Raw genomic sequence first — 25,385 nt, 5'->3', positions numbered from 1 at the left:
TCATTACATGAGGTTGTCGACCAAAAAGAATTTCAAAGGGTGATAGGTTAAGGGGAGACCTGGGAGTGGTTCTGATGCTGTACAACACTAGTGGCAAAGCTTCTGGCCATGACAATCCAGTTTCAGCCATTAATTTGCTCAGCTTGTTCTTAATAGTGCTGTTCACTCTCTCCACCTTTGCACTCACCTGTGGACGGTACGGAGTATGCAGCTTGCTATTAATTCCTGTCAGTTTGCACATGACCTGAAAGACTTCACCTGTAAAATGGGTACCCCTGTCACTTTCAATTATTCTAGGGATACCATATCTACACACAAATTCATGCACAATTTTCTTTGTAGTGAATGTAGCAGTATTTGTGGCAGCAGGGAACGCTTCTACCCAGTTGGAAAATACATCAATACAAACTAACACATATTTTAAATTCCTACAGGGTGGTAACTGTATGAAATCGATTTGTATTACCTGAAAAGGTCCGTCTGTCGGAGGGATATGGGATGGCTCTGTTGGTATTGACTTTCCAATATTCTTCCTCAAGCAAGTAAAACATGTCATTGCTCTCTTACCTGCATGAGAAGAGAATCCTGGCGCACACCAGTAGGCTCTTACCAGCTTGCACATACCCTCTTTGCCCAGATGAGTCAGACCGTGTGCCGCCTCAGCTAGACTTGGAAGATATGCTCTGGGGGCCACTGGCTTACCGTGTCCACCTGTCCAAAGTCCTGAGGGCTCCTGGCCATACCCCTTTGACCTCCAGACCGCCTTTTCCTGTAATGAACACAAATCTTGCATTTCAATTAATTTTTGTGTATTGATTGTGTTGAATGTCATCAGTGATGTGATGTTCGTTTGTATGGGGGTGCTGGCTGCTGATTTAGCAGCTTCATCTGCCCGGCTGTTACCAAGTGAAATTGGGTCTTGGTTGTAAGTATGTGCTTTGCACTTGATAGCAGCCACTCTGTCTGGTTCCTGTATCGCTGTTAGAAGTCTTTTTATGTGGGACGCATGCGCTACAGGTGTGCCAGCTGCCGTCATGAAATTTCTGAGGCGCCATAGGGCCCCGAAATCATGCACTACTCCAAAGGCGTACCTAGAATCCATGTATATATTAGCTGACTTACCCTTGGCCAATTCACACGCTCTGGTTAGGGCGACCAACTCAGCAACTTGTGCTGAGTGCGGTGGGCCCAGGGGTTCAGCTTCTATGATACCTCTGTCGTCTACAACTGCATATCCAGTGCACAAGTCTCCTGATTCTGTCTGTCTGTGGCAACTACTGTCAGTGTAGAAGGAAAAGTCTCCTCCTTCCAGTGGGTTGTCACTGATGTCAGGTCTCGTTGTGAAAATCTGATTCAGGTATTCCATACAATCATGCGTATCAGTATCTGCACTAAATCCTCCTTCACCATTATTCTCATCCTCCACCCTTTGTGCCTGTCCAGGCACACTTGGCAAGTAAGTTGCAGGATTTAGTGAGCTGCATCTCTTAATGGTGATGTTTACCGGGGCCATCAGTGATAATTCCCACTTTGTAAACCGAGCAGATGAGACATGTCTGGTTTGGGCTGAGTTCAGTAAGGCTGATACTGCATGAGGTGTATGAATGGTCAGGTCATGTCCTAACACTACATCTTCGCTTTTACTTACCAGCAAAGCTATCGCTGCAACACTTCGCAAGCAAGTGGGGAGAGACTGCGCTACAGTGTCCAACTGTGCACTGTAGTATGCTACCGGTCTGCTGGCATCACCATGTCTCTGTTAAAACCCCTGCCGCGCAACCTGCACTTTCGGTACCGTACAATTCAAAGGGCTTCTCATAATCTGGCATACCTAATGCAGGTGCCTGTGATAGGCACTGTTTGAGTCTCTCAAATGCCAGTTCGGACTCATCTGTGTGCGAAATCCGTTCTGGTTTGTTCGAAGAGACCATTTCTTGCAAAGGTAAAGCCAGTATAGAAAACCCTGGGATCCAGTTTCGGCAGTACCCACACATTCCAAGGAAAGTGCGGATCTGTTGCTGCGTTTGTGGCAGAGTCATGTCGCGAATCGCCTGTATTCTATCAGAGGTGTCTAAGTCCTTGAGTCAAGCAATGTCCCAAATATTTTACCCTGGTCTGGCACAACTGCAACTTATCCTTTGAAACCTTGTGTCCCGTTTGGGAAAGATGAAACAGAAGCTGTTTCGTGTCTTTCAAGGATGATTCGAGTGAGTCAGAACATAACAATAAGTCATCGACATACTGTATTAGCACTGATTCACTCTCAGGTTGAAAGGATTGTAAACAGTCATGCAAGGTCTGAGAGAAAATACTCGGGCTGTCAATGAAACCTTGGGGGAGGTGAGTCCAGGTGTACTGTACTCCCCTGTATGTAAAATCAAAAAGGTATTGGCTGTCAGGGTGAAGAGGGACAGAAAAGAAAGCAGAACAGAGGTCAATGACAGTGAAAAATTTTGCCGTAGAGGGAATTTGCATGAGGATGACAGCTGGATTGGGCACTACGGGGAATTGGCTCTCAACTATCTTGTTTATCCCCCTTAGATCCTGCACTAGCCTGTAACCCCTCCCCCCACTCTTTTTCACAGGGAAGATGGGACTATTGGCAGTGCTGGACATCCTGACTAGGATGCCCTGCTGTAGCAGCCGCTCTATGACAGGGTACACTCCTAATTCTACCTCTGGCTTTAGAGGATACTGAGGGATTTTTGGAGCTATCCTACCATCTTTTACTTGTACTACTACTGGAGCTACATTCGCTATCAATCCAGTGTCTTGTCCATCTTTGGTCCAAAGGGAACCCAGTATTTGTGAGATCATTTCCTCTACCTTTGATGGACACTTGTCTATAACAGTAGAATGCGACATTAGCCTTTGAGGGGTGTCTAATATATCTTGAGCGTGGTTCCCAGGTATATCCAGGAAGACACCCTCAGGAGTACAGTATATGACACACCGCATATTACACAATAAATCTCTGCCGAGTAGATTAGTCGGAGCTGATGCAGCCAGCAGAAAAGAATGTGTGGTTTGCAAAGGCCCTATCGTAATCTCTGCCGGTCTACTGAAAGGGTATTGTTGCACAGTTCCTGTTACTTCCATTGGTGAAATTGTTTTACCCATGGTTTTTATACCTATCGTTGAATTTAACACTGACCTGGCTGCCCCTGTATCTACGAGAAAAGGTAATGGTACACCAGCTACATCAACCGTTACCTCAGGTTCACTACCAAGGCTAGCAATCAACTTCACTGGCTGCAGACTACAGGTGTGGCCCAACCCCTATTGTGTGTTGAGACCCTCTCGCAGCGCATTGGCAGCTACAATATGTGAGGGGGGTAGCTGAGAATTTTCAGAGGCCTGCCAGTTTCTCCTTGGTGGGTACCTCCTTGTTTCCCCTGCATGTGGCTCGTAATTTCTCCTAAGTGGTCCCTGATCCCAATTATGTGCATTATAGTTTGGTTCATATCCTGGTCTAGGGGGTCGGTATACATTATGTGTACCTTTATTCTTACATTCCCTCGAGTAATGTCCTACCTGGTGACAAGCATAGCATGTTACTATAAGTGACTTACCATCAGGGATCTGAGGTTTTGCTTGATATGGCTTTTTGGTAAGTGCGTCTATACTCACTGTCATCAGCTTTTCCCCCTGAGACTCCCTCTGCTTACTGATGTTCCTGTCGTGCTCGATAGCGGACTCTCTCAATGCAGCCACCGAGATACCTCTCCAGTTTGGTAGAGAGGTCTGTACCCTTGCTCTTAATGCTTCTTTTAACCCGTCCATTAATACAGTAACAGCTACCTCCCTGTGATGCGCATTATCTTTTATGTCCTCGATCCCAGTGTATCTAGACATTTACTGCAGTGCTCGATGGAAATATTCGGATGCCATTTCACCTTCCTTTTGTCTTATGGAAAAGATTTTATTCCATTTGACAACAGTAGGGAAATATACTCCTAATTGCAGATTGATTTGCCGTACATTCTCCTGATTGTATACATCAGTGAGAGGTACTTCTGCGTCTAACTTATAATCAGTTATGAATTTTGCGGGGTCAATATTTGAGGGTAAACATACCTGTAGCAGTGTTCGCCAATCTTTGTTCTTGGGTTCATTGGCATTACCTAACTCTTTAATGAACCTCTGGAATGCGACTAGATCTTTTCTGGGATCGTGAAATTCTGACATAATTGACCTTAACTCTGCTCGGGACCAGGGACAGTGCATGGCAATGTTCCTGATGGGAGTGACTCCCTGAGCGTCAGTCTTCCCATTGGGGACTGCAATCACCCTGACAGGATTTAATTCAGTTACATCATTCTGGTTTGATTCTACAATGTGGGGAGCTATTGTCTCTGCATAATGTATGGTACTGTACTTACCCGTGGACACAACCTCACTTATCCCTCCGCTAGGGGGCCTGACTACTGCTCTTGTTGGTTGGGCCGTGCCCACCTGAGTGTCCTGTATGGTGGCTGCTAGAGAGAGTGCCGATATCGTGCTGAGCTCATCTTCCTGCTCGCAGTCCTGGGGAAAATTTAAAATGGGATACAACTGGCAAGGGTTAGCGTTAGTACATTTATCAATTACTCTCCTATCCTGTACCAATGTACCATTGTCTGTAGCCACTTTCTCCCCCACAATATATGGTGCTGGTGGTGCAGTCGCCATTGTTTTCCCGCTAGGTTTGGAACCTGCTGCGCGAGCTAATTCCCTTTGCACATCCCCCTCCTGTTGCCATAAATTTAAACAATCTGTATGTCTAATCCTTTGTTTCTTGTATTTTATCAGACATATCCTTATCCTTAAGTTCTGTAATACCTCTGGTTCAAAGCTGCCCACCCTAGGGAATGGTACCCTATCTTTGTCAGTCATACGTAATGTGACGACATGTGATGACACAGCTGGCGCGTCGTGTCGCTCAGTGGTAAAAGACACGTGGTTACTTTCCTAGCCCTGGTCCTACACATGGACTTCACCAATTGCCAATATGTTATTAGTTATATGTTAGGCAATATTGTATTATATTGTATGATATTATTGTTACAAGGGTACAGTTATGTTTTCAATGTATATATATGAATGTATTGGTTATTCTGCTATAGTTTGTAAAATAATGTTTCCCCATGTGACGATCAGATAACCTATGTATTTGCTCTGTCTGGGAAGATACAGCCAGTCTCAGATGTCAGGCCATACACCCCCCTCATTCTTCCCCACACAATGGATTCCAGGCCACACAATCAGATTAAGTAAGGTTACTTTAGTTAACATCTATTGTGGCCTAGGGGACATGCCTGGGCATGTGAAACTAGGGTTGCTCTGAAACTGTCTGGGGGTGTCGCCTTATTGTAGGAAAGACAAAGGTTTGATAATAGCAAAGAGGGGACGTGAGACAGAGGTAGAGAGAGAGGCAGGAGACTGACTAAGAAGTAATGTTCTGTCAGGAGCTCCAGGAGGGATTGTCGTGTAGAATTGGATCACAGAAGTGTGCTGAGCTGTGTTATAACCTATTCTGTCAATAAACCACTGTTGGTTTTCATCTACCACCGTGACTGAGTGATTTTGAACCCAATATCCTCACATTTGGCGGCAGCAGTGGGATCACTCAAGACACCAGCAGAAAGGTATAAACCACAGCAGGCAATGGATTCCGCCCCGCTATGCTACCGTTACAGCAAGAAGGATCAACTACAGGACCTCTGTCGAGCAAGACGGATTGAGTTTAATACAGTGGATACCAAGGAATCCCTAATTGGAAAACTGGCTCAATGGGACGTTGAGCACCCTTGTGATAAGGAGGAAGAGGAGGATATGGTCGAGGCCTCAGCGGAGGAGACCAGTAATGGAACCAGGGCAGTGGAGCTTGTGGTTGGAAGTTTGTCAGCATATCGGCAGGCTGAGAAGCCGGATCTTTTATTTATAGTTTCCAAAATGCAGTACATTTGGGAGTACTGGAATGAAGCTCAGTGGGAAATCAGCAGGTGGAGAGTATCCAGCATACAGGACAAGTTGTGTCATCTGGGGAATGCGTTCATGCACTGCAGAAGTGAAGCAGCCACATGGAATCTGCTGGGGGAGCCAGAGTTTGAGGAATTCAGGGAGGAAGTGATCGCCACAGTGGCCCAAATGACACAAAGGATACAATATACAGAGACGGAAGGGCAAGTGCAGAGTAAATTGTCTTCCCGGACAGAGCCAGAGGAAGTGGCATTGGATCGGGGGCCCCTGGATACCCCAGCATGGCGAGGCCAGTGTTACAGGGTGGATGTGGAAAGGCACCACCTGCAACAGCTTCTCCCATACCCAAGGGAAGAAGTTGCCCAGTGGTCTATACGGAAGGAAGCACACGAAGTGAAGACAGCAGTGAGCACAATCCAGGCACCCCAGGAGGAACTGCACTACAACTTCCCTTTTGCTGAGATGGAGGATGAGGACTTAGTGAGAGAGTGTCAAGAACTGTCTGCCCAGTATGTTACACTGGAAAAGAACGACCTTGACCAGGTGGATGCAAGGAAGCACTGTCTGCAACCCGTTCTCTTGTCCCTGGGGGAATGTCACAGTGAAACACTCAGTGACCGGCCTGAGCTGTGTTACAACTGGCCATTTGCAGGCTTGGAGGATATAGAAACCATCCCAGAGTGCCAGCGAGACATTGAGGAAGAAGTTGCCACTATCACCCGACCACCACTTCAGCAACAGAGCCTCCAAGGGAATCCTTCAGGTGAGCACCAACCAGTCCTGGCTATTGAGCCATTTACAGTGTTGTGTTTGGGGGAGGCTACTGAAAATGAGAAGGAAGTGGGGTCTGTCATCCAAACACCCCAGGAGAAGATGCACTATGCCTTCCTATTGGCAGAGGTGGAAGAGGAGATCTCTGCGAGGGCAGCAGTAGGTGGCAATGTCCCAACTATAAGCATGGCTAGTGCAGACAGGGTCTCACTTCAGGCTGATCAGCATATTCGGCTGAGGGAGGCCTATTGTGAAGCTATGTTCATGGCTGCCCCAGTTATTTTATCAGAAAAGGATGTTCAGGAAGGGCCCAGTGTATCTCCAGCAATTGCATCTCTCCCAGAAGATTCTGGAGGTCTGTTCTCATTCAGTGAACTTGATGGTAAGGAGCTGCAGTCTGAATGCCAGAATCTTCCCTGTGACTCAGAGAAAATCCAGGTATCAGACCTGGTGAAAATAGCATCAGCTCAGGAACTGGAAGGGAACATGTTGCTCTACTCTAGGGCACCTGAATGTGTTTTGGACTGGCATTGTGTGCAAGGTGAAATGACTGACTCTAACCAGGACAATGGTGGTCAGCCAGTACATGTAGCAGTGAATGGAGAAGGTAATGCCACTGTCCCGGTGAACCTACATCCATGTTCCAGTACAACGATGGTCGAGTTGGTGGATACACACAAGGAAGCTGAGCAGATTGTACTCCAGGCCAAAGCATACAAGACTCAGAGTAGGATCCCACAAGTTACCCAGCTAGCCAGGCTGGAGGAAGCATTTACCCAGGATAGCACAGAAGAAACTTCTGGCATGAAGGAATCCCCATTGTGCCCTGACAATTACCATACCCGTGGTTCATGTTTGGGGGAGGGAAGCCACTGTCCTGATGCACCAGAGGTGATGGAAGTGGGGTTCCCAGGGAATACATGGTTGGGGAGGGAGAGTGAGGGCCCCAGAGATCAGATTTAGTTTATGGAGGAAAATTGTGACTATTTGAAATGTGAGGTTACCCAGTTGGGTGTAGGGGAATTATTAAGTCCCCAGGTGCAGTTATTGGACTTACTGAATTATACTGTTGCACATGCTGTTACCCCAACCCAGCGGCTCTCTACAAAGGGGACTTTGATTAATGTATTTGGATGGGACACCGGGGGGAAATACAAGAACTATGTACTGCTGATCACGTTTCCACCAGACCCTGGTAAGACTGTATTGAGTTATGTACTGTGGGCCACACACCCACCAGACCGGGGAAAGAAATTCCCACACAAGCCTCATGACAATTACCACAGACTTTGGACCTGGGACGCTGGTGGGCTCCGTACAAACTGTAAAGTGCTATTCCCAAAAACCACCAGACCCACATGAGAAACCAGCCAGTCATTGTTATGATGGGTTCACTACGGCTGGCCGGCGGTCGGGCTCCCGGCGACCAGCATCCCGGCGCCGGGAGCCCGACTGCCGGCTTACCGACAGCTTGGCGAGCGCAAATGAGCCCCTTGCGGGCTCGCTGCGCTCGCCACGCTACGGGCACGGTGGCGCGCTACGCGCGCCACACTATTTTATTCTCCCTCTATGGGGGTCGTGGACCCCCACGAGGGAAAATAATTGTCGGTATGCCGGCTGTCGGGCTCCCGGCGCCGGTATACTGAGCGCCGGGAGCCCGACCGCCGGCAAACAGAAGACCACCCGTTATGATGGGGCACAGACTGTCTGATGTAGAAGAGCATCACTGCGCTCAGCAAGCTTAAGCTACTTAGGACACAGGGCGAGAAAGTAGGGGAAGGTAATGTGACGACATGTGATGACACAGCTGGCGCGTCGTGTCGCTCAGTGGTAAAAGACACGTGGTTACTTTCCTAGCCCTGGTCCTACACATGGACTTCACCAATTGCCAATATGTTATTAGTTATATGTTAGGCAATATTGTATTATATTGTATGATATTATTGTTACAAGGGTACAGTTATGTTTTCAATGTATATATATGAATGTATTGGTTATTCTGCTATAGTTTGTAAAATAATGTTTCCCCATGTGACGATCAGATAACCTATGTATTTGCTCTGTCTGGGAAGATACAGCCAGTCTCAGATGTCAGGCCATACACCCCCCTCATTCTTCCCCACACAATGGATTCCAGGCCACACAATCAGATTAAGTAAGGTTACTTTAGTTAACATCTATTGTGGCCTAGGGGACATGCCTGGGCATGTGAAACTAGGGTTGCTCTGAAACTGTCTGGGGGTGTCGCCTTATTGTAGGAAAGACAAAGGTTTGATAATAGCAAAGAGGGGACGTGAGACAGAGGTAGAGAGAGAGGCAGGAGACTGACTAAGAAGTAATGTTCTGTCAGGAGCTCCAGGAGGGATTGTCGTGTAGAATTGGATCACAGAAGTGTGCTGAGCTGTGTTATAACCTATTCTGTCAATAAACCACTGTTGGTTTTCATCTACCACCGTGACTGAGTGATTTTGAACCCAATATCCTCACACGTACCCATTCAGACAAAAAGTCTTCCGTGTGTGATCCATATTTACCACACATAACAAACCTCGCTGACCCCTTGGGCCGTGGCTCTTCAACCTGAACCCTGGCTACAAAACGTCCACCGCTTGTGCAATTGGATCCCATCGCGGACTTTTTCCTTTTTACGCAATCCCCAATGCACAATACGAATAGACGGTGAAAGTTCTTAGAGCGCTTTCACCCACTCCTTCTCCGCTGAGTACCACGACTCACTTCAATAGTGACCACCACGAACCCAGTGAGGCCCCTATCTGGTTTCTATTCACTGGAAGTGTTTAGGAGTGACTTACCTATTCCAGTGAATATACACTGCTGGAGATTTTCCTAAAAGAAACCAGCGAAAACTCCCTATACACTTATACACAAATCACGCTTGCGTATGCTCTACACAGCGCTAATGATACCGAGATTTTACGCAAAAGTTCGTAAAGGGATATCAAGTCACGCTGTATATATCGCACCCACAAACGCGCGGTCCAATTGCACAGCGTATAGGTACTTGTTACCTATCTGCCGTACAACCACGGGTCAATGTACAAACTGTGACCCTCAGCCCGGAGCGTAATACAAAAACCTTTTTACTTCAATACTTTGCAGTAATTATGCACTATCACGCTCCTTTGCAAATCACCTCACAATTTGCATATTAAACCTTATACTAACGTGAGTCAGCCGCCTCACGCCACCAAGCCTCCACTTTTCTTGATGTACCACACGACGGGATCCCGAATTCCCTGGGTTCAAATATCCACTCACTCCTACGTTCGCTCACTCAAATACACTTTGTTTTTCTGTACAGAAAATTTGGATTCATTCAGGTTGGCAGCTTTACCCCAGAGGCAATTTAAAAAATTTTTTTTTATACTAATCTGCTTTACAAACCGGGCAGTTTTGTGCTATTGTAGCATGGCTACTGTCCCACCTTTAAACTAAATGAACTATCGTGTGGGTTTATTATGCGCACACAACCCTACGCAACCTTGCGTAATTACGCAACCGTGCGTACCTCTATGCCACGTGGGCAGCCTTGCGCCACGTGCACGCTTTTGTACGCTGTCCTCACGTTCCGTACCACGTGTACCAATGTGCGTATGCAATAAAACAAATCACACAACTTCTATAAATGTGAGCAATACTAACTATAATCGCTCACTTAACACAGCACAGTTTCTTTCTGTATTTACCTTTACAACCAGGCCAGACTACGTTTGTGCTTTACACTTACTTCCTTAACCATTTATTTTAGCTTTAACTATATAGCAACAAAATGTAACCGGTTTCACACAGATCTAAATTAATCTAACAATTTGAGTCTTATGGCAACAATGTGAGAGGGTATACAAAGGGTATGGGTGCCTTTTGTTGTGTACGCTTTTGGCGCCAAAAAAAAAAATCAGATTTTTAAATAGCTTTTTTCCTGTTTACTTTATGGGTTCTACCAGCATCTCTACAAACCATACAGAGCAGACGTAATCTGATCAGCACACAAGTAGGGTTTTTAGTGTATCCACCGACCAAGAAAAGGTTACGTAGGATACTTTCTGTCCACCCTTTTGCTGATAGATTAAGTCTGCTGTGACCTGTTAGGCTGTGAGTATGTGAAATCCCTGACGGAGCCCCCAATTGATAAAGCTGATTTATATACAGGGATGAAAGCTATACCTTAAACACACTTTAAATACACTTTACCATGGAGCCGCTGCGGCCGCTATACTTTATACACACTCTACGTACTCTTTACGCTATTAGCGTAAAGAGTCCCGTACTGTGTATGGACTTTGCGTACAAACGCCGCGCTGACGGTACAAAGTACACACAGCACGTACACACCCAGAGATACACCGCAAACCCTTAACAGCTATGCAATGCGATAATAATACACTTTAAACCTTAGGAAAGGAAGACACGACACCAGATTGTAATTAAACTGCTGGGTTCCGACACCACAGCATATTATTACTGAAAGGGGGTTACAATACAATACAATACAATATAACAGAATAATGGCTACAGTCAATGGTACATACGTGATTGGATTTTGCCGCGCTACCCAGTCTGGTCCTCTGTCATCTAGATAGATAACTTTGTGAGTCTTGTATCTGACCAGGCCTGCAGCAGGCTCTCTTTATACAATTCTTCCAAAACCTAATACAATAGACACTGTGTGCTCTTCTTCCATTGTTTCGGGGGTGGGACATATCCTGTGTACCGGAGATCATTGGTCAGCTCAAGAAGTGGGCGACGGCTAGGACTTGAGATGTGGTTTTCTGTTGTTTCCATCTGAGTTCCCGCCCCATAACCAATTAAACCCATCACATTAATCATACATAATAACTTAATGTGGTAATATATAATAATATTCTTATTCCCATCAGATTAATGTTTACGTGACTCTGAACAATATGATCCCACACATGATATGATTATCTATTTCCATCCTCAAGATATACATATATCCACATATATCCATATACTCATATATATATATATATATATATATATATGCACACACACATACTCCTGCTATTACAATTTGTTAGGAAATATATATATATATATATATATATATATATATGTATATATACATATATGTATATATATATATATATATATATATATACAAACACATACATCTCCAAGAGTTTAAACTATGAATGTTAATATCTCAGATTTCTAAATGTCTGGTTTGTATCTTGGTTAGCTATTTGCTAATTGAGTTTCTCGCAGCTTCGGTTACTGGGTATTGTTTCTTCGTTTGTTTTTGTCTTCAGGTGAGACAATGACAATCCAGTACTTATTGTTTTAAATAGAAACTCGGCTATCCTAGTAAACAAAGGTGTTTGCCTTCTTCATAGAATCTCAAAGCCTAGTGCAAATAAGGCCATTGTATTTTAGTCTCTGTGAGTTTTAATTTATGTGTGACTGATCTTCATGCTATTTAGAAGAAAAAGCAGACAGTGTGGGATTTATACAATATATAGATTAGATTTATGATATGTCTTTGTGGCTTTTCCATGAGAGTACAAATTCCACTGTAATTACTTATACCACGCTCTAATGCGCAGGACCGCGGGAGCGACCATACGCAAATTGCGAACATGTGCAATCACAGCCGAACACGTATGCACACGGAGGCCATCTATGTGGTGTTTGTACGCAATGTATGTGTTGTAATATTTTCTGACTTCGACAACATCCATACACTGCCTTCGTACATACATACATATATACATCCATACATTGCCTCCGTACATATACACATCCATCCATACACTGCCTCCATACATACATACGCACATATATACATCCATACACTGCCTACATACATACAGCTACACTCTGCCTCTATATATATATATATATATATATATATATCCACCCACACATACACTTCCTCCATATATACATACATCCATATTTACACGGTCTTCATACATAAATCCAACCCGTCTCCGCCTCCATCCAGGGCAGCAGACTTTGGTCATTACCTCTTCCCCGGGGTGTGACTCCAGGCAGGGACAGCTGCATCAAAGGGGCGGCGGCATCTTACCGCTGGCAAGGAAGTAGTGGAGGGATTACTTCTCCCCGCTGCTGCCATCTCCCGGCTCATAGTGACGTCAGGGTTAACATTGCTTGGCTGCTGCTGCTGGCGAGGAAGCACTGCTCCCGTTGCTGCTGCTGGCGGGCAGCTGTGATGGTTGAGGGGCAGGCGGCTGCTGCCTCTAATTAATAGCCGGCGCTTATCCTCAGTCCTCCCGCCCCTCCGGAACCCGCAGAAACATAAAACACAAAAACAAAACTGGTGCTGTGGGTTGCGGGGAAGGGGGACAGTGGCGGCCGCTCATTGCTCATGTTGTGCTGCTGACTAAGTGCCGCCGTCCAGCGGCCGGCGCTCCTAGGCAGCTGCCTAATGGTAGCGCCGGCCCTGGGTGCGCCACGAGTCTGGGGGCATGGACTCGCGGCATGCCCCCATTTCCATGGAGACCGGTGGGGGCGGCAGAAGCAGAGAGCCGGAGGCTGCGCTGTGCGTTGCCTTCCCGGCTCTCTAAGGGACCGGATCGGTGCACCTGCCCATCGGCCCTTCTGGCATGTGCCAGAAGTGCCAGATGGCCAGTCCGGCCCGGTCTGTATTATATATCTATTAGTAATACTGGCCAAATTGTCACCCAAAACAGTATAATTCTGTACCTGCTTTGTCTTGAAATTTATTTTACGTGGTGCTTTTATGGGAATATATACATTGATTTTGAACCTAAAAAAGTAATTGTTGATGCTAGGGTTTACTCACAATAAGTCACACATATTTCTCTAACGTCCTAAGTGGATGCTGGGGACTCCGTAAGGACCATGGGGAATAGCGGCTCCGCAGGAGACTGGGCACAAAAGTAAAAGCTTTAGGACTACCTGGTGTGCACTGGCTCCTCCCCCTATGACCCTCCTCCAAGCCTCAGTTAGATTTTTGTGCCCGAACGAGAAGGGTGCACACTAGGTGGCTCTCCTGAGCTGCTTAGTGAAAAGTTTAGTTTTAGGTTTTTTATTTTCAGTGAGACCTGCTGGCAACAGGCTCACTGCATCGCGGGACTAAGGGGAGAAGAAGCGAACTCACCTGCGTGCAGAGTGGATTGGGCTTCTTAGGCTACTGGACATTAGCTCCAGAGGGACGATCACAGGCCCAGCCATGGATGGGTCCCAGAGCCGCGCCGCTGGCCCCCTTACAGAGCCAGAAGACTGAAGAGGTCCGGAAAATCGGCGGCAGAAGACGTCCTGTCTTCAATAAGGTAGCGCACAGCACCGCAGCTGTGCGCCATTCAGTGCCGTTTCTAGCGGCGGGCGAGCCGTGCAACCGCACGGGGCGCCCGCCGTGGCACTTTGTGACCACTGCTCTCCTCCCTCTCTCTCCCCCCGAGTGCTCCTGCTCGGGGGCGGGGCTTCGCGAAATGACGCGTTTGCGTCGTGACGTCACGACGCAAACGCGTCATTTCGCGAAGCCCCCCCCCCCGAGCAGGAGCGCTCGGGGGGAGAGAGAGGAGGACTGGAGATAACCATCGACAGAGGAGGCGGCCGGCGCGCGGGACCCGAAGAGCGGCAAGTTGTAAGTATTCATTCTCTCTCTCTCTCTCTCTCTCTCTCTCTCTCTCTCTCTCTCACCCCCCCCCCCTCACTCCCCCCACTTGACACCTGCCGCACTGTGTAAAATGGGGATACCTGCCGCACTGTGTAAAATGGGGATACCTGCCGCACTGTGTAAAATGGGGATACCTTCCGCACTGTGTAAAATGGGGGCACCTGCCCCTGCCGCACTGTGTAAAATGGGGGCACCTGCCGCACTGTGTAAAATGGGGGCACCTGCCGCACTGTGTAAAATGGGGGCACCTGCCGCACTGTGTAAAATGGGGATACCTGCCGCATTGTGTAAAATGGGGGCACCTGCCGCACTGTGTAAAATGGATACCTGCCGCACTGTGTAAAATGGGGGCACCTGCCGCACTGTGTAAAATGGGGATACCTGCCGCACTGTGTAAAATGGGGACACCTGCCTGCCGCACTTTGTAAAATGGGGACACCTGCCTGCCGCACTTTGTAAAATGGGGACACCTGCCTGCCGCACTTTGTAAAATGGGGACACCTGCCTGCCGCGCTGTGTAATATGGGGACACTTGCCTGGTGTAATGTGTAAAAAGGGGACTTTTTTATTTTTACTTTTTCCCCCTGTGGTGGGTGTGATATCAGACGAGGCCATGCCCACTGTAATGAGGCCACGCCCATTTCAATCAGGCCACACAGCCTTGTCGGGAGCGCGCGCGCCTTCGGCGCGCGCATGCTTTTTTCTGGCTATATGGGGGGGGGGGACGCAATTTTTTTTTATAGCAATGGGGGGGGGTCGCATTTTGAAATCTGGCACTGGGAGCCAAATTGTCTAGAAACGGCCCTGGCGCCATTGCTCTCAGCACACTTCACACTCCGGTCACTGAGGGTGCAGGGCGCTGGGGGGGGGGGCGCCCTGAGACGCAATATAAACACCTTAGATGGCTAAAAATACATCACATATAGCTCCTGGGCTATATGGATGCATTTAACCCCTGCCAGAATTCACAGAAAAACGGGAGATAAGGCCGCCGAGAAGGGGGCGGAGCCTATCTCCTCAGCACAATGGCGCCATTTTCCCTCACAGCTCCGTTGGAGGGAAGCTCCCTGGCTCTCCCCTGCAGTCACTACACTACAGAAAGGGTTAAAAAAGAGAGGGGGGCACTAATTAGGCGCAGTATTAAAGATACAGCAGCTATAAGGGGAAAAACACTTATATAAGGTTATCCCTATATATATATAGCGCTCTGGTGTGTGCTGGCAAACTCTCCCTCTGTCTCCCCAAAGGGCTAGTGGGGTCCTGTCCTCTATCAGAGCATTCCCTGTGTGTGTGCTGTGTGTCGGTACGTTTGTGTCGACATGTATGAGGAGAAAAATGATGTGGAGACGGAGCAGATTGCCTGTAATAGTGATGTCACCCCCTAGGGGGTCGACACCTGAGTGGATGAACTGTTGGAAGGAATTACGTGACAGTGTCAGCTCTGTATAAAAGACAGTGGTTGACATGAGACAGCCGGCTACTCAGCTTGTGCCTGTCCAGACGTCTCATAGGCCGTCAGGGGCTCTAAAGCGCCCGTTACCTCAGATGGCAGATATAGACGCCGACACGGATACTGACTCCAGTGTCGACGGTGAAGAGACAAATGTGACTTCCAGTAGGGCCACACGTTACATGATTGAGGCAATGAAAAATGTTTTACACATTTCTGATAATACGAGTACCACCAAAAAGGGGTATTATTTTCGGTGAGGAAAAACTACCTGTAGTTTTCCTGAATCTGAGAAATTAAATGAGGTGTGTGATGATGCGTGGGTTTCCCCCGATAACAACTGATAATTTCTAAAATGTTATTGGCATTATATCCTTTCCCGCCAGAGGTTAGGGTGTGTTGGGAAACATCCCCTAGGGTGGATAAAGCGCTCACACGCTTGTAAGAACAAGGGCTCTACCCTCTCCTGAGAGGCCGCCCTTAAGGATCCTGCTGATAGAAAGCAGGAGGGTATCCTAAAATGTATTTACACACATACTGGTGTTATACTGCGACCAGCAATCGCCTCAGCCTGGATGTGCAGTGCTGGGTTGGTGTGGTCGGATTCCCTGACTGAAAATATTGATACCCTAGATAGGGACAGTATATTATTGCCTATAGAACATTTAAAAGATGCATTTCTATATATGCGTGATGCACAGCGGAATATTTGCCGACTGGCATCAAGTCTAAGTGCGTTGTCCATTTCTGCCAGTAGAGGGTTATGGACACGACAGTGGTCAGGTGATGCGGATTCCAAACGGCATTTGGAAGTATTGCCTTATTAAAGGGAGGAGTTATTTGGGGTCGTCTTTCAGACCTGGTGGCCACGGCAACAGCTGGGAAATCCACGTTTGTACCCCAGGTCGCCTCTCAACATAAGAAGACGCCGTATTATCAGGCGCAGTCTTTTCGTGGGCAAGCGGGCAAAAGGTTCCTCATTTCTGCCCCGTGACAGAGGGAGAGGAAAAAGGCTGCAGAAATCAGCCAGTTCCCAGGAACAGAAGCCCTCTCCCGCCTCTGCCAAGCCCTCAGTATGACGCTGGGGCTTTACAAGCAGAATCAGGCACGGTGGGGGCCCGTCTCAATGAATTTCAGCGCGCAGTGGGCTCACTCGCAAGTAGACCCCTGGATCCTTCAAGGGATATCTCAGGGGTACAAATTGGAATTCGAGACGTCTCCCCCTCGCCGTTTCCTAAAGTCGGCTTTACCGATGTCTCCCTCTGACAGGGAGGCAGTTTTGGAAGCCATTCACAAGCTGTATTCCCAGCAGGTGATAATCAAGGTACCCCTCCTGCAACAGGGAACGGGGTATTATTCCACACTGTGGTGGTACCGAAGCCGGACGGCTCGGTGAGACCGATTCTAAATCTAAAATCTTGAACACTTACATACGGAGGTTCAAATTCAAGATTCAGTCACTCAGAGCAGTGATTGCGAACCTGGAAGAAGGGGACTACATGATGTCTCGGGACATCAAGGATGCTTACCTTCATGTCCCAATTTACCTTTCTCACCAAGGGTACTTCAGGTTTGTGGTACAGAACTGTCACTATCAGTTCAGACGCTGCCGTATGGATGGTCCACGGCACCCCGGGTTTTTACCAAGGTAATGGCCGAAATGATGATACTCCTTCGAAGGAAGGGAATTTTAGTTATCCCTTACTTGGACGATTCCCTGATAAGGGTAAGATCCAGGGAACAGTTGGAGGTCGGTGTAGCACTATCTCAGGTAGTGTTGCGGCAGCACGATTGGATTCTCAATATTCCAAAATCGCAGCTGATTCCGACGACTCGTCTTCTGTTCCTAGGGGATGATCCTGGACACAGTCCAGAAAAAGGTGTTTCTCCCGGAGGAGAAAGTCAAGGAGTTATCCGAGCTAGTCGGGAACCTCCTATAACCGAGCCAAGTCTCAGTACATCAATGAAAGGGTTCTGGGAAAAATGGTGGCTTCCTACGAAGCAATCCCATTCGGCAGATTCCACGCAAGAACTTTCCAGTGGGACCTGCTGGACAAATGGTCCGGGTCGCATCTTCAGATGCATCAGCGGATAACCCTGTCACCAAGGACAAGGGTGTCTCTCCTGTGGTGGTTGCAGTGTGCTCATCTTCTAGAGGGCCGCAGATTCGGCATTCAGGACTGGGTCCTGGTGACCACGGATGCCAGCCTGCGAGGCTGGGGGGGCAGTCACACAGGGAAGGAATTTCCAGGGCTTATGGTCAAGCCTGGAGACATCACTTCACATAAATATCCTGAAGCTAAGGGCCATTTACAATGCTCTAAGCTTAGCAAGACCTCTGCTTCAAGGTCAGCCGGGGTTGATCCAGTCGGACAACATCACGGCAGTCACCCACGTAAACAGACAGGGTGGCACAAGAAGCAGGAGGGCAATGGCAGAAGCTGCAAGGATTCTTCGCTGGGCGGAAAATCATGTGATAGCACTGTCAGCAGTATTCATTCCGGGAGTGGACAACTGGGAAGCAGACTTCCTCAGCAGATACGACCTCCACCCGGGAGAGTGGGAACTTCACCCAGAAGTCTTCCACATGATTATTAACCAAACTCGACAGGTATTGCGCCAGGTCAAGGGACCCTCAGGCAATAGCTGTAGACGCTCTGGTAACACCATGGGTGTACCAGTCAGTGTATGTGTTCCCTCCTCTGCCATCTCATACCCAAGGTACTGAGAATTATAAGATGGAGAGGAGTAAGCACTGTATTAGTGGCTCCGGATTGGCCAAGAAGGACTTGGTAACCGGAACTTCAAGAGATGCTCACGGAGGATCCGTGGCCTCTACCTCTAAGAAGGGACCTGCTCCAGCAAGGACCCTGTCTGTTCCAAGACTTACCGCGACTGCGTTTGACGGCATGGCGGTTGAGCGCCGGATCCTGAAGGAAAAAGGCATTCCGGATGAAGTCATCCCTATCCTGATCAAAGCCAGGAAGGATGTAACTGAAAAATATTATCACCGCATTTGGCGAAAATATGTTGCGTGGTGCGAGGCCAGAAAGGCCCGACGGAGGAAATTCAAATGGGTCGATTACTACATTTCCTGCAAACAGGAGTGTCTATGGGCCTGAAATTGGGGTCCATTAAGGTTCAAATTTCGGCCCTGTCAATTTTCTTCCAAAAAGAACTAGCTTCAGTCCCTGAAGTTTCAGACGTTTGTAAAAGGGGTACTGCATATACAGCCTCCTTTTGTGCCTCTAGTGGCACCTTGGGATCTCAATGTAGTTTTTTTGGGTTCCAAAAGTCACATTGGTTTGAACCACTTAAATCTGTGGAGTTAAAATATCTCACATGGAAAGTGGTCATGCTGTTGGCCCTGGCCTGTGCCAGGCGCGCGTCAGAATTGGCGGCTTTATCCTGTAAAAGCCCTTATCTGATTTTCCATTCGGACAGGGCGGAATTGAGGACTCGTCCTCAGTTTCTCCCTAAGGTGGTTTTAGCGTTTCACCTGAACCAACCTATGGTGGTGCCTGCGGCTACTAGGGACTTGGAGGACTCCAAGTTGCTAGACGTTGTCAGGGCCCTGAAAATATATGTTTCCAGGACGGCTGGAGTCAGAAAATCTGACTCGCTGTTATCCTGTATGCACCCAACAAGCTGGGTGCTCCTGCTTCTAAGCAGACTATTGCTCGCGGGATTTGTAGTACAATTCAGCTTGCACATTCTGTGGCAGGCCTGCCACAGCCATAATCTGTAAATGCCCATTCCACAAGGGAGGTGGGCTCATCTTGGGCGGCTGCCCGAGGGGTCTCGGCTTTACAACTTTGCCGAGCAGCTACTTGGTCAGGGGCAAACACGTTTGCTAAATTCTACAAATTTGATACCCTGGCTGAGGAGGACCTGGAGTTTCTCTCATTCGGTGCTGCAGAGTCATCCACACTCTCCCGCCCGTTTGGGAGCTTTGGTATAATCCCCATGGTCCTTACGGAGTCCCCAGCATCCACTTAGGACGTTAGAGAAAATAAGAATTTACTTACCGATAATTCTATTTCTCATAGTCCGTAGTGGATGCTGGGCGCCCATCCCAAGTGCGGATTGTCTGCAATACTTGTACATAGTTATTGTTACAAAAATCGGGTTATTATTGTTGTGAGCCATCTTTTCAGAGGCTCCTCTGTTATCATGCTGTTAACTGGGTTCAGATCACAGGTTGTACGGTGTGATTGGTGTGGCTGGTATGAGTCTTACCCGGGATTCAATATCCTTCCTTATTGTGTACGCTCGTCCGGGCACAGTATCCTAACTGAGGCTTGGAGGAGGGTCATAGGGGGAGGAGCCAGTGCACACCAGGTAGTCCTAAAGCTTTTACTTTTGTGCCCAGTCTCCTGCGGAGCCGCTATTCCCCATGGTCCTTACGAAGTCCCCAGCATCCACTACGGACTATGAGAAATAGAATTATCGGTAAGTAAATTCTTATTTTAAAAGTATGTGGTTTTGATCTTTGCCTGCAAGAAGAGGTACAGAGGGCACTGTGAGAGTGGAACTTCTTCTTAAGGGTAAGGGCACCCCTAACCCCATGGTTGTAAGTTGTAACACCTTAACTCTTAAGTACGTGTAGGCAAAAGCAATGCTATTTTGTTTCTACTTTATACTGCATAATCTATTGGCTTCAGCTACCACTGGCTTCACCTACCTATTCTATGTAGGACATACCTGCATGAGATCACTTATAGATTGTTTTCCTGAGACTCTTTATATTTCCAAACCACCCCTGAGAGTAACTACTCACCCCTTCTCTTGTTTCCTTATTTCATTAGATGTATCCCGGGATGTCAGATTTGTCAGCAGCTTATCCGGTAAGTTATGAAGCATCATTAATATTGTATTGTCTGGGAAGATCAGGATGACCATGGACATGACATGTTACACTATCAATATCTGCTTATCATGTAATGTATAGAGAGTGAGGGATGGTATATAAACTGTGCAAATTGTACCTATAAAAATGACTGCTCCGTTATACTGTCACACAAAACATCATGTAAATGTTAGTGCGTTTTTAGGTGCTGCTGTGGTCGGCTAATCAGAGAACACAGTCTTCATGCTGGAAACACTGGCATAAATCTCTCAGATTATCAACCAACATCAGATGTGTGGACAGTGCAGAAGTGCACAGTGAAGAGTTCTACAGATGCATATGGCACTATTGACTTTCAAGGAGGATCAAATGTCTGCAAAGCCAAGGCAAGTCATTTATTTTATGTCATGCTACTTATCAGCTGATTGTTGTCATGAAGAACATAAATATTGTAAATAGCCAAGTACAAAACAAAATTTATCCTGCACCAGACTTAGTATAATTAATTAAAATAATAACAAAACCAACTAAACAGAAGAACCAATTAAACCCCCATGGGCAGTTATTTTAACGTTGGAGGTGCTCCTAGGAATTTATGTACCAGATACACATTAATTTAGTGGATGTGGAAGAACCCACATCTCACCAAAAGAAAAGAAATTCCTTTGTTTGGAGCACTCTTTTGAATTATCTATGTGAATGAAATGAGAAAATGAGAGTTTGAATATATTAAAACTTAGCTTTTATTCTTCCTTACTTGACTAAAATTTGAAAGGGGTATAGTATACATATCAATAATTAAATCCCTTTGTGGATAGTGGTAAAATATAAATGAGAGCAATTACAATGGTTTATCATATAATAATGTAATTGCTCAAATAGTGAAAATTATAAAGATAGTAATCTACCAGACCATTCAGGTAGACAGCAGTCGTGATATTTTGTACTCTTGTATGGTCAGAAAATTCATGACCATTGAGATATCACGAGTTAGTTCAGACTAATTATATGCGTCTGATCATCAAGCGATGTGAATAGTTCTGAATGAATTCATTGGATCAACTTCTCCCCACATCTAAATCTAGCTTATGCACAAAAGGACTGTTCCTTTGTCATGGAGCGGAAATGCTATCCATAGCTGTGTTTAAAAAGTAAAAGATGACATTTAAATTCCCTAGCGTAAAATGTATCACAATTGTACGGAACAGATAGATGCATAAATGGCCACCTTGTAGTGGGGCCAAGTTTCAGTCGCTGTGTGCATAATCATGTAAATCAATAAACATTCAATAACATTTGAAATGAAAAATCTGGAAATACACTGTTTCATAGACAATAATTGTATTTTGGTATAGAAAAATAAAGAGGGGAGGGGGGAAGAGGAAAAAGAAAAAGATGGACACTCTAGTCAAATGATCCCATCTGCTGTCCGACCTCATCCAAGAGCGGAGGAAAGATGAGAGTGGGACCGTCGACTGTGCCGTGGAAATAAAAAACAGGCACACTAGCTAAAGACCCCGTCGTGGTGTTAGATAGGCCCTGATGCTGACAAGCCTTGCAGGGTCTAAATGCGCCACTTGAGCCCGAGCCATGATTATGCACACAGCGACTGAAACTTGGCCCCACTACAAGGTGGCCATTTATGCATCTATCTGTTCCGTACAATTGTGATACATTTTACGCTAGGGAATTTAAATGTCATCTTTTACTTTTTAAACACAGCTATGGATAGCATTTCCGCTCCATGACAAAGGAACAGTCCTTTTGTGCATAAGCTAGATTTAGATGTGGGGAGAAGTTGATCCAATGAATTCATTCAGAACTATTCACATCGCTTGATGATCAGACGCATATAATTAGTCTGAACTAACTCGTGATATCTCAATGGTCATGAATTTTCTGACCATACAAGAGTACAAAATATCACGACTGCTGTCTACCTGAATGGTCTGGTAGATTACTATCTTTATAATTTTCACTATTTGAGCAATTACATTATTATATGATAAACCATTGTAATTGCTCTCATTTATATTTTACCACTATCCACAAAGGGATTTAATTATTGATATGTATACTATACCCCTTTCAAATTTTAGTCAAGTAAGGAAGAATAAAAGCTAAGTTTTAATATATTCAAACTCTCATTTTCTCATTTCATTCACATAGATAATTCAAAAGAGTGCTCCAAACAAAGGAATTTCTTTTCTTTTGGTGAGATGTGGGTTCTTCCACATCCACTAAATTAATGTGTAAATAGCCAAGTACAGCAATTATCTTATACAATATTATAAGACAGACTTGTTTGTATGGCATGTAGTAAAGAATTACCTAACTTCTATTCCAAGTAGCTCCACCCACAAACATGGAGTCATGTACATAGGCCTAATCTGTCCTTGCTCTATCCAAGACGTCTTAAGACTGAGGGCCTAATTCAGACCTGATCGTAGATGTACTAAATTTAGCACATCTATGATCAGTTTCAGCACAGGGCCAGTGTGCCCCGCATGTCCGCTATGCCCCCCCCCCCCCCCGCACAGGTATAAAAGAATTGCACAGCGGCGATGCTTTTGTACCTGAGGAGTAGCTCCCTACTTGCGCAGCTCCTGCGCGCGCTCTGCAGGGAGCTACTTGTCATCATGCAGCCACCGTGGCCCGCTCCCCCCGCATGGTCCGGGCACGCCTGCGGTGGCCGGTCCATGCCCCAAAACTGCGGCCAGATGCCGCCAGCCCGCCCCCTCCCGCCCAGCGACCGCCTCTGCCAGTCAATCAGGCAGAGGCAGTTTCTGGGCTGAGATGGCCATCGGCTCTCAGGCATGCACATGCGCACTGCGGCGCATGCGTAGTTCAGATCTGATCGCCCGCTGTGCAAAAACGCACAGCAGCGATCAGGTCTGAATTAGCCCCTGAGTGCGTATATTTGTGTTGTCATAAAAAAGAGCTAAATTGTATGTGACATAAAGGTAGATAATGCAACCAATATCACACAGTGAATGTAAAGTAATCAGCTTACACATTCCTATTATAGTTGCAGTTTTTTGAGATGTACGGTAAAGGCGTAAGCCCATAGCAACCAATCAGATTCTATTTATTTATCTAGCACCTTCTAGAAGATATTAGATAGAATCTTATTAGTTGCTATGGGCAACATCTCTACTTCTAAAAATCCACACCTTAGTAACAATACCCCTTACAATGCATGCATTCATCTGACTGTACTACATGCTATTGCGTACGGTATTTGCCGGTATCAGAAACGCGTTCTCAGACGCATAGCCATTTGTATAGAAACCATGTTGTGATGAAGGTACTGCGCCTGCCATAGACTGGTGCAAACATCGATGCCAGTGGCGTAACTAGAAATTTCTCTAACGTCCTAAGTGGATGCTGGGGACTCCGTCAGGACCATGGGGAATAGCGGCTCCGCAGGAGACAGGGCACAAAAATAAAGCTTTAGGATTAGGTGGTGTGTACTGGCTCCTCCCCCTATGACCCTCCTCCAAGCCTCAGTTAGGTTTTTGTGCCCGTCCGAGCAGGGTGCAATCTAGGTGGCTCTCCTAAAGAGCTGCTTAGAAAAAGTTTTTAGGTTTTTTATTTTCAGTGAGTCCTGCTGGCAACAGGCTCACTGCATCGAGGGACTTAGGGGAGAGAATTTCAACTCACTTGCGTGCAGGATGGATTGGATTCTTAGGCTACTGGACACCATTAGCTCCAGAGGGAGTCGGAACACAGGTCTCACCCTGGGGTTCGTCCCGGAGCCGCGCCGCCGACCCCCCTTACAGATGCTGAAGATTGAAGGTCCGGAAACAGGCGGCAGAAGGCTCTTCAGTCTTCATGAAGGTAGCGCACAGCACTGCAGCTGTGCGCCATTGTTGTCACACACTTCACACCAAGCGGTCACGGAGGGTGCAGGGCGCTGCTGGGGGCGCCCTGGGCAGCAATATTTAATACCTTTATGGCAAAAGAATACATCACATATAGCCATTGAGGCTATATGTATGTATTTAACCCATGCCAGATATCTAAAACTCCGGGAGAAAAGCCCGCCGAAATAGGGGGCTGGGCTTATTCTCCTCAGCACACAGCGCCATTTTCCTGCTCAGCTCCGCTGTGAGGAAGGCTCCCAGGACTCTCCCCTGCACTGCACTACAGAAACAGGGTAAAACAGAGAGGGGGGGCATTGTTTGGCGATATTTTTATATATTTAAGCTGCTATAAGGAACAACACTTATATAAGGTTGTTCCCATATATATTATAGCGCTTGGGTGTGTGCTGGCAAACTCTCCCTCTGTCTCCCCAAAGGGCTAGTGGGGTCCTGTCTTCGATAAGAGCATTCCCTGTGTGTCTGCTGTGTGTCGGTACGTGTGTGTCGACATGTATGAGGACGATGTTGGTGTGGAGGCAGAGCAATTGCCGATAATGGTGATGTCACCCCCCAGGGAGTCGACACCGGAATGGATGGCTTTGTTTATGGAATTACGTGATAATGTCAGCACATTACAAAAATCAGTTGACGACATGAGACGGCCGGCAAACCAGTTAGTACCTGCCCAGGCGTCTCAGACACCGTCAGGGGCTGTAAAGCGCCCTTTACCTCAGTCGGTCGACACAGACCCAGACACAGACACTGAATCTAGTGTCGACGGTGATGAAACAAACGTATTTTCAAGTAGGGCCACACGTTATATGATCACGGCAATGAAGG

General features: G+C 46.8%; 1 long non-coding RNA gene across 1 annotated transcript in view; it reads left to right on the top strand.

Moving 5' to 3' along the window:
* The window catches only part of LOC134932006 (uncharacterized), a 47,998-nt gene extending 26,939 nt beyond the window's left edge, over positions 1 to 21,059 (top strand). Inside the window, exons 3-4 of the long non-coding RNA XR_010179219.1 lie at positions 20,639 to 20,677; positions 20,885 to 21,059. This is a non-coding gene — a long non-coding RNA (uncharacterized LOC134932006). The remainder of the gene's footprint in view (positions 1 to 20,638; positions 20,678 to 20,884) is intronic.
* The last annotated feature ends 4,326 nt before the right edge of the window (positions 21,060 to 25,385 follow it).

The sequence above is a fragment of the Pseudophryne corroboree genome, chromosome 6, assembly GCF_028390025.1.
Source record: "Pseudophryne corroboree isolate aPseCor3 chromosome 6, aPseCor3.hap2, whole genome shotgun sequence".
NCBI classification, from domain to species: Eukaryota; Metazoa; Chordata; class Amphibia; order Anura; family Myobatrachidae; genus Pseudophryne; species Pseudophryne corroboree.
The sequence above is the reverse complement of the archived record's forward strand: the minus strand, read 5'-3'. Positions and strand labels throughout refer to the sequence as shown.